Source organism: Odocoileus virginianus, chromosome 7 (assembly GCF_023699985.2).
Source record: "Odocoileus virginianus isolate 20LAN1187 ecotype Illinois chromosome 7, Ovbor_1.2, whole genome shotgun sequence".
Classification (NCBI taxonomy): Eukaryota; Metazoa; Chordata; class Mammalia; order Artiodactyla; family Cervidae; genus Odocoileus; species Odocoileus virginianus.
The window spans coordinates 64,280,902-64,293,582 of NC_069680.1; the positions used below are offsets into that span (position 1 = coordinate 64,280,902).

At 42.8% G+C, this 12,681-nt stretch overlaps 1 long non-coding RNA gene across 1 annotated transcript; it reads right to left on the reverse strand.

Moving 5' to 3' along the window:
• Window positions 1-7,598: 7,598 nt before the first annotated feature.
• LOC110134409 (uncharacterized) lies at window positions 7,599-11,938 on the reverse strand. Its single transcript, XR_002313059.2, has 3 exons — window positions 9,811-11,938; window positions 9,173-9,285; window positions 7,599-8,090 (listed from the first exon to the last, which is right to left on the reverse strand). It is a non-coding gene; the product is annotated as an uncharacterized lncRNA (long non-coding RNA).
• Between the last annotated feature and the right edge of the window lie 743 nt (window positions 11,939-12,681).

Genomic DNA, 12,681 nt, shown 5'->3' on the forward strand with positions numbered 1-12,681 from the left:
AACTGACAGAGAATGAACCAGCAAGAGAGACTCCCTCATCTGTGTTCAAAAGAACAAATACTAAATGCAAACAAAAAAAATTAACCATGTTTAAAATTACCAAAAGGAGATAGTTCAAAAATATAAGAAATAATGTTTTAAGAAGTCAGCCACAAGTGAACATGAACTATAATGAAAAAACTTGTTTCAAAATATGACTCATTTGATAATCTGGTTATAATATACAAGAATCATGAACAATTAAAAATATTTTTATCAGAAATTTATAAACTGAAATTAACCATAGAGAAACATCAGAAAAACCAAACTAAAGGAAATTCTACAAAGCAACTGACCAGCAATCTTTGAAAAAATCAAGATCATAAACACTAGGTGGAGGAACTCATCCAGATTAAAATAAATTAAGAGAGAACAACTAACTGCAACCAAGATTGGATCCTGGTCTGGTAAAGAAGGAGCTTTTGGAGGCTTTATTGGGACAATTAGCAAAATTTGAGGGACTTCTTTGGTGGTTCAGTGGTAAAGAATTCGTCTGCAGTGCAGGAGACTCAGGAGACATGGGTTCAATCCCTGGGTTGGGAACATGCCCTGGAGGAGGCAGTAGCAACCCACTCCAGTATTTTTGCCTGGAAAATTCCATGGACAGAGAGCCTGGCGGGCTACAGTCCATGAGATCACAAAGAGTCAGACGTTACTGAGCACACACACAGTGAAATCCGAGTGTGAACTACAGATTCAGGTCAGTTCAGTTCAGTCACTCAGTCGTGTCCGACTCCTTGTGACCCCATGGACTGCAGCACACCGGGCTTCCCTGTCCATCACCAACTAATGGAGCTTACCTCAAACTTATGTCCATTGAGTCAGTGATGCCATCCAACCATCTCATCCTCTGTCACCCCCTTCTCCTTCCTCCTTCAATCTTTCCCAGCATCAGGGTCTTTTCCAATGAGTCAGTTCTTTGCATCAGGTGGCCAAAGTATTGGAGTTTCACTTCAGTTTAGATATCAGTAATTTAACAATGCTAAGTTTTCTGAATTTGATAACTGTATTGTGATTATAAGAGGATGTCTTCACTGTTAACAGCAAAGATGAAAATGTTTAGGGGTAAAAGTCTACAATTTGCTTTCAAATAGTTCATTTAAAAGATAATTTAAAAAAAAAAGATAATAATGGTATGTAGTGTATAGGATAGTGAAAGTCACTCAGTCGTGTCTGACTCTTTGCAGCCCCATGGACTGAATTCTCCAGGCCAGAATACTAGAGTGGGTAGTCTTTCCCTTCTCCAGGGATTGAACCCAGGTCTCCCACTTTGCACACAGATTCTTTACCAGCTGAGCCACAGGGAAAAAAACCCCTATCAAGAATGGTAAAGCAAATGTAGCAAAAATAAGAATAATTGGTGAAAATAGATGAGGAGGGTTTGGGAGTTCACTGAATTGTTTTTGCAATATTTCTGTAAATTTTACTGTTTTTTTCAAAATAAGAAGTTAAAAATTAAAAAGTCTTGGGAATTCCCTGTCTGTCCAGTGGTTAGTACTCTTTGTTCTTACTGTTCAGGGTCTGGGTTCAATCCTTGTTGGGGAACCAAGATCCCGTAAGCTGTGCCACATGGCAAAAAAAATAAAAGTCTTTTTTTTTTTTTTTTACACAAGTGTACTCTTAAATATACAATAGATTCCAAGACAACATTTCATTCTAGCTATAGATGGCAACAGATGTTATGGCAGGCAATCCAGATGTTTAAACAGGAATGGAGCTAAGAATCATCATCGCCTCAGGCATAAGGAACAGCTTGCTTTTTGCCAGATTTCTTAATTCCACCTGTGGCCAGGGGGCCTTTCTCTGCAGCTTTGGCTTTTAGCTCCTTTAGTTTCTTCTGCTGCTGCTTCTGTTTCTGCTTGCATGCCTCATCTCGTCCATCTCCTTGGCTTGCTTCTTGGGCTGCTTCAGGGGCTTCTTCTTGCCACTTTTGCACCCGCCATGGCGCCTGCCCAAAAAAGCCTTTAGGGTATGTAAAGATAAAAAGATATTTCCAATATTTCTGGTATGGGAGAGATCATTGTTTAGAGTGGCTCCATCATGCTTTCTGGGAAGAGGCTAACCGTTTTAGTAAAGCAGAATGGGACGCCTGAACACAGCCTTTCAATGCCCCTTGCTCATGGAGAACAGCTGTTAGAAAAAAACAATACCAATGGCTGAGCTGCCAAATAAAATGAGCTTTGGGGTCAAGGTGTACCTGTCTGCCTCTGCCCAACATTGCCCCTGAACAGCAAGCAGTATGTGAGACCCTGACAGCAGCCTGACCCACCTCTGCCAAAGGTGGACAGTTGTTCTATACACTTCTTTTTCCTTTTTTTTTTTTTTTATGTTGAATTTTCTTGATTCTTCCTTGTGAATCCAGGAATGCTCTGAATTTTCTGTGGATTGGAGTTAATCATTTGCATAGCACAATCTGGGCCACCCTGTTCTTTGCTGTTGGAAAGGAACTCTGCTTTTCCTCCTAGGTCCCTGAGAAGAGAAGTAGTCTTCTGGAGCTGCCCCAGGCCCTGTAGGGGAGGACTCGCCCCCCGGCCCAAGCCCACTCAGCAGGGAGCTGAGTCCCTGAGGGGCTGTGTGTCCCACTGGGATGGTGGGCTGGGGCTGGCCAGGTGGGAGGCTGCGGTGGACCGGTCAACTCTCAGTGTGACCTTGAATATTGAGGCTGCTAACATCTGAGTCTTGGGGTGAAGTGAAGTGTTACTTCCTCAGTTGTGTCCGACTCTTTGGGACCCCTTGGACTGGGGCTTGCCAGGCTCTTCTGTCCATGGGATTCTCCAGGCAAGAATACTGGAGTGGCTTGCAATTTCCTTCTCCGGGGGGTCTTCCCAACACAGGGATCAAACCCTGGTCTCCTGCATTGCAGGCAGCCTCTTGACCATCTGAGCCAGCAGAGAGGCTGGGGTAATACCTTGAAAATTCACACATTTTGTTACAAGTTGACTGTGACTGTCTTGTGGCAGAAGTGGATAGGGCAGGAGAATATTTTTTCCTTGTGCACTATGCAGATTTACCTAGGAGGCACAGCTGTTTGGCACTTACTCACTAAGTGGAACCACAATCACTGAACAGGTATCTTTTGGGTGCTTATCAGGGGTTCAAGTGATGAAGCGGACAGTCACAGTCCCAGCCCTCAAGGAGCTCAAAAAGAGCAAGAAGAGTCAATGGATTAGGACAATACAGTATGTCACAGCACAGAATGAGCAGTTTCCTAGAACCTTGACAGTGTGTTTTTTATTTTAAAGCTGAATGGCAAAAACCACACAAAAAATCAAAAGATAAGTGATAAACCAGAAGAAAGAATTTGCATATGTTTCAACTGAAGAGCTAAATGAATGAAGGAAAAAAAGAGACCTACTACTCAATAGAAAGTGAGGCCAAAAGCAGACAATTCAGTGAGAAGGAAACACAAATGGCTGTTAAACATATGAAAAGGTGCTCAACCTCACTCACAATAAAAGAAATGCAAATTGAAATTTCAATAGAATACCACTTTCACCTTGGCCAAGAACAAAGGTTGATAACACTGATGTGGAGAGCTTCAGAAACAGGCCTTCTGATATCTTTGTCCAAGTGTGCATTGGAACCTCTGTGGGGCAAGTTGGCCATAACTGTAAATTTTTAAATACACATCTTTTGATTCAATAATTCCAGTGCTAGGCATTTAACCTATAGACACATGGAATTTGCGAAATGTTACACTGTTAAGTGAAATAAAAGCAAGGTACAGAGCAGTGCATATCATATGCTATTAGCTGAGTTTATATCTGAAACCACATGGCTGTACCATAACTTTCTTAACTTTTCTCCTAATGCTGGATGCATTGTTTCCCTGTTTTTATGATCATAAGTAATACTGGAGGGACTTCCCTGACAATCCAGTGGTTAAGACTGTGCACTTCCCCTGAATGGGGCATGGATTTGATCCTGGTCGGGGAACCCCACATGCTGGGGGTGCAAGGGAGGGCAAAAAAAAGTAATACTGGATAGACATGTTTCTTTGCCTATATGTCAGATTATTTCTTTGGGACAGTCCAGATTACTGGCTCAAAGAAATTTAAAATAACAACCACTACAGCTACCACCCCTGTGTGTCAAGCACTCTATTTTTTCCCTCAGCCTCACAACAGCCCTGTGAGGTAGGGAGAAGCACCCCATTGTTCTCATACGTGAAGAAACGAGCTTTAAAGGAGGCAGAGTGACTTGTCTCTGGGCACACAGCTGGATTGGTGAGATCAGGACTCACACTTGCTTGGCCCCCACGCCCCTGCTTTAGAGTCCACTCATCTGCCTGGAGCATTTTTAAGGCTCTTGATAAACGCTGTCAAATATTTTCCAGAAACTTCACATCAGTTTATGCTCCCAGAGAGAGTGTCACACTTACCATACCCAGGCCAGTGTGGGGGGACCCAATGCTTTCATTTTGCTTATTTGGACGGGGAAAAATAGGATCTCACACATCTTTAGTAACTAGTAGGTCTGAAGATTTTTCACATGTTTATTAGCTATTTATACTTTTCCTCATTAAAAAATTTGTACTTATTTGTTTTTGGCGCTGCTGGGTTTACCTTGCTGAGTGGGCTTTTCTCTATCTGTGGTGAGCAGGAGCTATCTCTAGTTGTGGTGTGTGGGCTCCTCATTGCAGTGTTTTCTCTTGTTGCAGAGCATGGGCTCTAGGGCACAGGCTTAGTGGTTGTGGCACATGGGCTTACTTGCTCCTGGCATGTGGGATCTTCCTGCACCAGGGATTGAACCTATGTCCCCCTGCATTGGCAGGTGAATTTTTTACCACTGAGCCACCAGGGAAGCCCTTTGTCATTTGTTAAAGTGTTCGTGTGGGACTATATATTCTTTAAAATATATCAGACTTTCTTTAAAACTGTATCACATCAATTCCGATCTAGTCTCAGTCAGAACACGGGCTCATTTTGGGTAAAGCAGCAGCCCAGGCAACCAGATGGGTTATGCCTGCTCCCGTATCCTTGGCTTTACACTGGAGATCCAGGTCCAGGAGGTAAATGGGATGACCGTGGCAGAAACTGAGTACATTCATATTGAGAAAGGTGGTGGCAAGGAGTTGGATGTGATGCTTAAACAAACCCATAGGACTCAGGATAATGTCCCATCCACATGTTAATTGCTTTCTGCTAGAGTAACAGTTATCTGGGATCATACTCCCTGAAATGACCCTTTCTGCATGATGGCTGATGCCAAGCTGGTGGTGATGCTCAGACTGGACCTCCCCCAGGGGCAGGCACATTTTCAGAATGGAGCAGAGGTTGTCTGGGAGGGAGCCTGCCAGTTTCCAGAACCTTCTGACTGATTTCCCTGCTTCCGTCTGTGCAGGCCACTGGGGTCATGTCCACCAGGGAGGGTCAAGAGGGAAGGCTGGGCTCAGGATCCCGGATTGCAAAGGCCATGCCAGCTCGGGAGGTGGGGGCATGTGGCGTGGGGTTCCGGGAGGTGGCCGAGCAGGGAAGGGAAGGCTCCTGTCAAAGCCAGCTGAGCCCTGCGAGTTTTCTGTGCCAGACATCAGCCCTTCAGCAAGGTGAATTCTTTCAGAAAGAGACTCACTCACATACTGCAGAGACATCCGCAACCTGTTCATGAATTCACACTAAAAGACAAAACAGCAGCTGGGCTAGTTTAGCAACTTTAGTTAGTTTAGCAGCTGATGCTCCATTGCGCCAAAAAGGAGCCTTTGAGCCCAGCCCCCGCTCAGGGAGGTCTCTCTGGAATTATTTTGTATCCAGCGGCCCCGGGCTTCGCGGTGACAGCGGAGTGACTTAGATGGCACGTGGGATGTGGAAACACAAAGGTGCAGAATATCTCCCGCTGGCTGGCAGGGGACAGCGCCACGGACACGGGTTTGCACCCCGGAGTCTCTGCTGCAGCATCCACCTACTGGGAGCTTAGTATCCTCACTCATTTCTCTCTCTCTAAAAAGTATTCTTATCAAAATTAAGTGAGAGGTTTTGGCATACCAGAAAGTAGTTTTTCCTGTGTTCTCACAGCCTGGAAGTGGTTCGGCTTCTGGACCCCTGGAGGCCTGCCTGGAGGTTCTTCTCTGTCACTTTCTCTTTTCCATCGAGTGCCAGGACGCCTCCTTTCTGCCCCAGAGGCCGCTTCGCCTTCCTGGCCTGCAGCCTTCCCGTGCCTTCCCTTTCTTGGTGGAGCCAACTCCCTCTCTGGCCAAGAGCCTTGGACCTTGGCGCCCTGGCTGAGGTCGTGTGCACCTCAGGGGTTGCCGCTGGTCCACAGGCGCTGAGTGGGCCGTGCAAAAGGAGGGCAGGTTGCTCAGTACAGCCCCGCAGGGCCACTCCCATGGGGCCGTGACTGGAGCCTGGCTTTGAGTTCATACTTCATCAAGGAACAGGTAAAGGGAATTCTGACCTCCAGCCAGCCACTCAGCACCTCAGGGCCACAGTTTCCTAGTCTGTAAAATGGGGGATAATAGCAGTATTTAAAGAAGATTTTTGTGAGGATCAAATGAGCCAATTCAGGGAAATCACTTAGCCCTGTAAGTACTCTGTAAGTGGTAGCTGTTATTAATAATATTGTTAGGCCAAGCACTTAAAAGCCATGCTCAGCCAACATGTTCCTGCAGTCCACTTCAGCATCCCATGTTCCCACGCTGTTTATCCTAAGAGGTTTTGAGTGGAGCCACAGAATTATACAACACCATGCCCAACATGAGTCCCCCTTCTTTAATTGACAGGAACAAAATGCACTTCTCTTAGCCACCTTGCAAATCAGCTCCTATATCATTTGTCATTTCTTAGAGCTCCAAGACTAGAAAGGCTGAGAAACTGCAAAAAAGGACACTGAATGAACTGGGGCAGAATTTCTTTCTCTTAAGAAGCAGCAGTTTTTCCAAGAAACACCCATATTTCAAAAATTCAACTTACAGTGGTGACAAAATTAATTATTTGGAAACCAACAAAGCCATGCTAAAGTAGTAAAGTGATTCCAACTTAGTTTTTCTACTGTGTTCAGAAATACAGTAGATTCTAGCCTGAGAATGACACTACCGCCCCAGATTTTTCAGTTTTTATTTACATGAAGAAACAGATCCTTTTCTTTTTTTTTTTTAAGCATTATATCTTTAAAATTTAAATAAATATATCCATTTATTGATATTGATTTATTTGGCTGCACTGGGTCTTAGTTGCAGCATGCAGCATTTAGTTTCCTGATCAGGGAAGGTACTTGGGGCTCTTGCATTGAGAGCCCAAAGTCTTAGCCACTGGACCACCAGGGAAGTCCTGGATCCACTGTTTAATTCCCTTCATCTCATCAACAGTTTTACTAAAGCATCCTGGGGGAAATCCAACATAATATGATATATCTGATATATCCATCACAACTGTGGTCAAAGGGCAGTCAGCTGGGGTGCTTGGAGAAAAAGGATAATTGGGAGGAGGGAAGTGTTTTTACCTCAATGACACAGATACTGACATTTTTTAAAAGGTATTTGTAAAGTACTGCACTTAGGAAATACATTTATTTAGGTTCTGCAACTCTAGTGATTGCTGTAATAGACACACTTCAACACATATCTCTTTGGCCTAACACAACAAAATTTATTTCTCCTGTTACACATTAAAACCAATTGTGGGATTTGGGGAGTCTTCTCCATTTAGTTACTCAGGGGTCCAGGCTGATAGTGACTCTGCCGACTTGTAGCTTCTCGTCTGTAACACATGGCTTCTGAGATGCTTCAGCAAGGAAAGAGAGGCATGGAGAACCACTATCCTGGTTCTTAACTTCCTTGACCCAGAAGTAATACATACCACTTCTGCTCAGAGTCCATTGGCTGAAACTAGCCACATGATCTAACCAAACTGAAAGGAAGGCTATGAAATATAGGGGAACATAGGGAATACTTGGTGAACAGTAATCTCTTTGCCTTGCCATAGATTGAGATACTACAAACTACAAATAAACTGAACTTGGAGTTGTTATTTTAGATCATCATAATTGATGATCTTTAGGAAGCAGAGTCAGGAGCCATCATAGACTCTTTATTAAAGGTTATCATTAGATGTGTGGCACTGCAACAGAAAAAAAAAGGAAGATATCAGTCCCAGCTAGTAGATATGCCAAGTCACATTGGCTACTGAAGTGAGCCACATAGTCACAAACTGGTCACAATAGGTGACCAATATGTCACAAACTGCAAAAGTGCGTGGCTAAAATAGTTGTGGGAGTAGGAGGATTTCCTCAAAGTATGGTATTCTTGATCTTAGAAACTTGAGATGGGTGTAGTTTCAAGTCTGTGTGTATATATATGTGTGTATATATATATATAAGTATTTATATATACCTGTGTGTGTATATGTATGTTTGTGTGTGTGTGTGTGTGTGTGTGTGTGTGTACACATATATACATAGCAGAGAAAAACCAAATGTATATTATAAATAAAACATACCCATTGATCAAATGCTGAAATGTTAATGTTTAAAAAATGTTAATGTTTAAAAATTCTCCAACAAACATACATAACTTAGAAAAATGGTTTTAGATTAAGTAGCAGAAAGTACAGTTTTACAGTGGTTAGGGAATGTATTCATCCAACCTTTATATATTTAATGAATGCCTGTGAAGTTTATGGGACTTCCCAGGTAGGTTCAGTGGGTAAAGAATCTGCCTGCATTGCAGGAGATGCATGTTTAATTCCTGGGTTGGGAAGATCCTCTGGAGGAGGGCATGGTAGCCTACTCCAGTATTCTTGCCTAGAGAATCCAATGGACTGAGAAGCCTGGCGGGCTATAGTCCATAGGGTCGCAAAGAGCCGGAAGCGATGGAAACAACTGAGCATGCACACATGATGTATATGACATCAGGAAATATTTAAGCTTATGAAGTTTACAGTCTGCTTTATGAATTTTATAAGAGCAGATGAATGTTATAAGATAAGCAAATAGATAACAGATCCTTAACTTTTTATTTTACTCAACATCATTTATGAATACCATGTACAGGGCAATTTGGGAACTATACAAATGAACCCAATCCCAACCCTGAAGTTTCCGGCCAAGGTTGTTATGATCAAGCAAGCTCTCAACCATGGTCTCCCACAAGCAGTTTTGTTACTAATACTGGGAAAGGTATAAAGCAGGTTAAACTGCTCACCAGGCTGATCTTCTCAACTGCCTTTAAGATGTTTTTGACTTGCTAACTTGAATGATGGGATGTGGACTGCACTGAGAACCTTATAGCTGGAAAGGCTAATTCAGGCCCTCTGTCTGCAATTCCATCAAAAAATTGGAGTGGTTATCATACAGATATGCAATAATTATCATATGTGCAAACTGTCTGAGAAGTTGCAATATTCTAGTAAGTCCTAGTAAGTTACTTTTTTTTACTACTTCAGTTTCCTTAGCTGAAAAATTTATCCCAAACCTCAGTCACAATAGGAATATTGATTGAGGTAAAAAGTTAGAATAGATGCCAACATATTATCTTTCAGTGTCAGGACTTACAACTAATTTCTGTTTACCTTTCTCCCTTTTTTCTTTATTATCCACACTTTCTATGACAAATATGTATGTTATAATTAAAAGATACAGTAAGAAAAAACATATTTAGAAGTTTCACTGTTTCATCAGTTCTTTAGAAACTTTATATACAAGAACAATGACCTTTTGGGAATCACAGGTAAGCCAATAATAAATTACTAAGAGCAGAGATGAGTTTCAAGATGTTGCCACTCTGGATTTGTCCAAGGACACACATTAGTTGGCAGAGATGGATAAAAATCTGGTGCCTACTTTTATTCTGGTGCTCTCTTCCATATTCCTTTGCCACTGTCTCTTTGAGCTGTATATTTTCTTTCTGTATTAAAGGTAGAATAAGAGAAAACCATCTCTAGTTAGTTGAGCACATTGAGTTGAGCATGTTGGAGAAAATTGTTAATGATTTGATCGAACATGATCTATACTTTTGCCCCTGGAAAAGTGTAAAATAGTCCAGTGATTCCTGAATGCACTCTGGTCAGGTAGCCAGACTCAGAAGTAAAGTTTCAATGTCTGCATTGAAATGGGAAAAAAAGAGGCAGAAAAAAAATGTACCTGTTGATATAGTCATCCACTTTCATTTCATGGGCGGGACTATCCTTTATTCAGAAAGTTCTTTCTTTTTTGTAATAATGCAGATGCATCAGTTTAATCACTCAGTCACGTCCAACTCTTTGCAACCTCATGGACTGCAGCACGCCAGACCTCCTTGTCCATCACCAACTCCCAGAGTTTACTCAAACTCATGTCTGCTGGGGTTGGTGATGCCATTCAACCATCTCATCCTCTGTCATCCCCTTCTCTTGTCTTCAATGTCTCCTAGCATCAGGGTCTTTTCAAAAGAGTCAGTTCTTCGCATCAAGTGGTCAAAATATTGAAGTTTCAGCTTCAGCATCAGTCCTTCCAATGAATATTCAGGACTGATTTCCTTTAGGATGGACTGGTTGGATCTCCTTGCTGTCCGAGGGACTCTCAAGAGTCTTTTCCAACACCACAGTTCAAAAGCATTGATTCTTCGGTGCTCAGCTTTCTTTATAGTCCAACTCTCATAGCCATACGTGACTACTAGAAAAACCATAGCTTTGACTAGGCGGACCTTTGTTGGCAAAGTAATGTCTCTGCTTTTTAATATGCTGTCTAGATTGGTCATAGCTTTTCTTCCAAGGAGCAAGCGTCTTTTAATTTCATGGCTGCAGTCACCATCTGCAGTGATTTTGGAGCCCCCCAAAATAAAGTCTGTCATTGTTTCCACTGTTTCCCCATCTATTTGCCATGAAGTGATGGGACTGGATGCCATGATCTTAGGTTTCTGAATGTTGAGTTTTAAGCCAACTTTTTCACTCTCCTCTTTCACTTTCAGCAGGCTCTTTAGGTCTTCTTCACTTTCTGCCATAAGTGTGGTGTCATCTGCATATCTGAGGTTATTGATATTTCTCTCAGCAATCTTGATTCCAGCTTGTGCTTCATCCAGTCCAGCATTTCTAATGATGTACTCTGCATATAAGTTAAATAAGCAGGGTGACAATATACAGCCTTAACATACTCCTTTCCCGATTTGGAACCAGTCTGTTGTTCCATGTCCAGTTCTAACTGTTGCTTTTTGACCTGCATACAGATTTCTCAGGAGGCAGGTAAGGTGGTCTGGTATTCCCATCTCTTGAAGAATTTTCCACAGTTTGTTGTGATGCAGATGCGTGCATGCATGCTAAGTCAACTCAGTTGTGTCCAACTCTTTGCGACCTTATGGACTGTAGCCCACCAGGCTCCTCTGTCCAAGGGATTGTCCAGGCAAGAATACTGGAGTGGATTGCCATTTTCTTCTCCAGGGGATCTTCCCGACCCAGTCTCCTTATGTCTCCTGCATTGGCACATGGGTTCGTTACCACTAGTACTGTCTGGGTAGCCCCAGTAATGCAGACAGTGGATGGCCATTAGGTCTTTTAAAAAAATGTCCTTATTATCAAAATTATAAGTTGGCAGCTTCGTCATTTTCCCCAATTTTAAAATTCAAAGGACTGCTCTTGCTGCTGCTAAGTCGCTTCAGTCGTGTGCGACTCTATGCGACCCCATAGACGGCAGCCCACCAGGCTCCCCCATCCCTGGGATTCTCCAGGCAAGAACACTGGAGTGGGTTGCCATTTCCTTCTCCAACGCATGAAACTGAAAAGTTAAAGTGAAGTCGCTTAGTCGTGTCTGACTCATAGTGACCCCATGGACTGTAGCCTACCAGGCTCCTCCATTCATGGGATTTTCCAGGCAAGAGTACTGGAGTGGGGTGCCATTGCCTTCTCCATCAAAGGACTGAGAACCATTAAATTAAATATGGTATTGTTTCATTCTTTTTTATAGCCTGGTGCTACAAATTGAGTCTTTATTAAGACTCTTTTAAGTCTCAAAACAAAACCAAAAAGATCCTGAGTCCTCTGTCCTCCCAGCAACAGTTAGCTAATTTTATAATCTTTTACCACCCTCTTGTCTTCAGAATATCTCACTTGATGCTGAGGCATCCTCCTGGTAAATATAAAACAATGGTTCTGAACTGTTGACTGCACAGGGTGCTTAAATACGAATACTAATAAATAGGCTCCACCCCAAACAGTCTTAGCTGTCCTCAAGTGGGACTTGGTGCTAGGCTGATTCAAAAGTTCCTTCAGCTGATTCTAATGTGCAGCCAGGGATGGGAACCACAAGTGTATGTGGTGGTTGTTAAGTAGCTTCTATGGGTCAGGCTCTAGGGCAGTTATACAAGATGACTGGACCATGCAGTAGAAAAGCTAATTAGGACAACAAACTGGCAAAATGTGACAACAGAGTGTAAGTGCTTTTATTCTGTAATTTGACAGACAATAACAGAGCATTTAACAAGTGCCAGAGCTGGATTGCTCCAGGTTTGCTTCAAGTCCTGTGGGCTACCTGCAAAGACCAGAGAAACTTCACAGAAGAGGCAGCAGCCAAGCAGGGATTTGGAGATATCTTTTTTCCAAGGTCTTCATCAAGTAAGGTAGAGAGGGCAGGCATGACTGCAGAGGGAACAGTGTGTGCTGGGCACAGAGGAGTGTGTGGGGCTGGGAGAAGCTGGAGATGAGATAATGGTTGGGTGCAGATGTAGCCTTAGAGATAGACTAA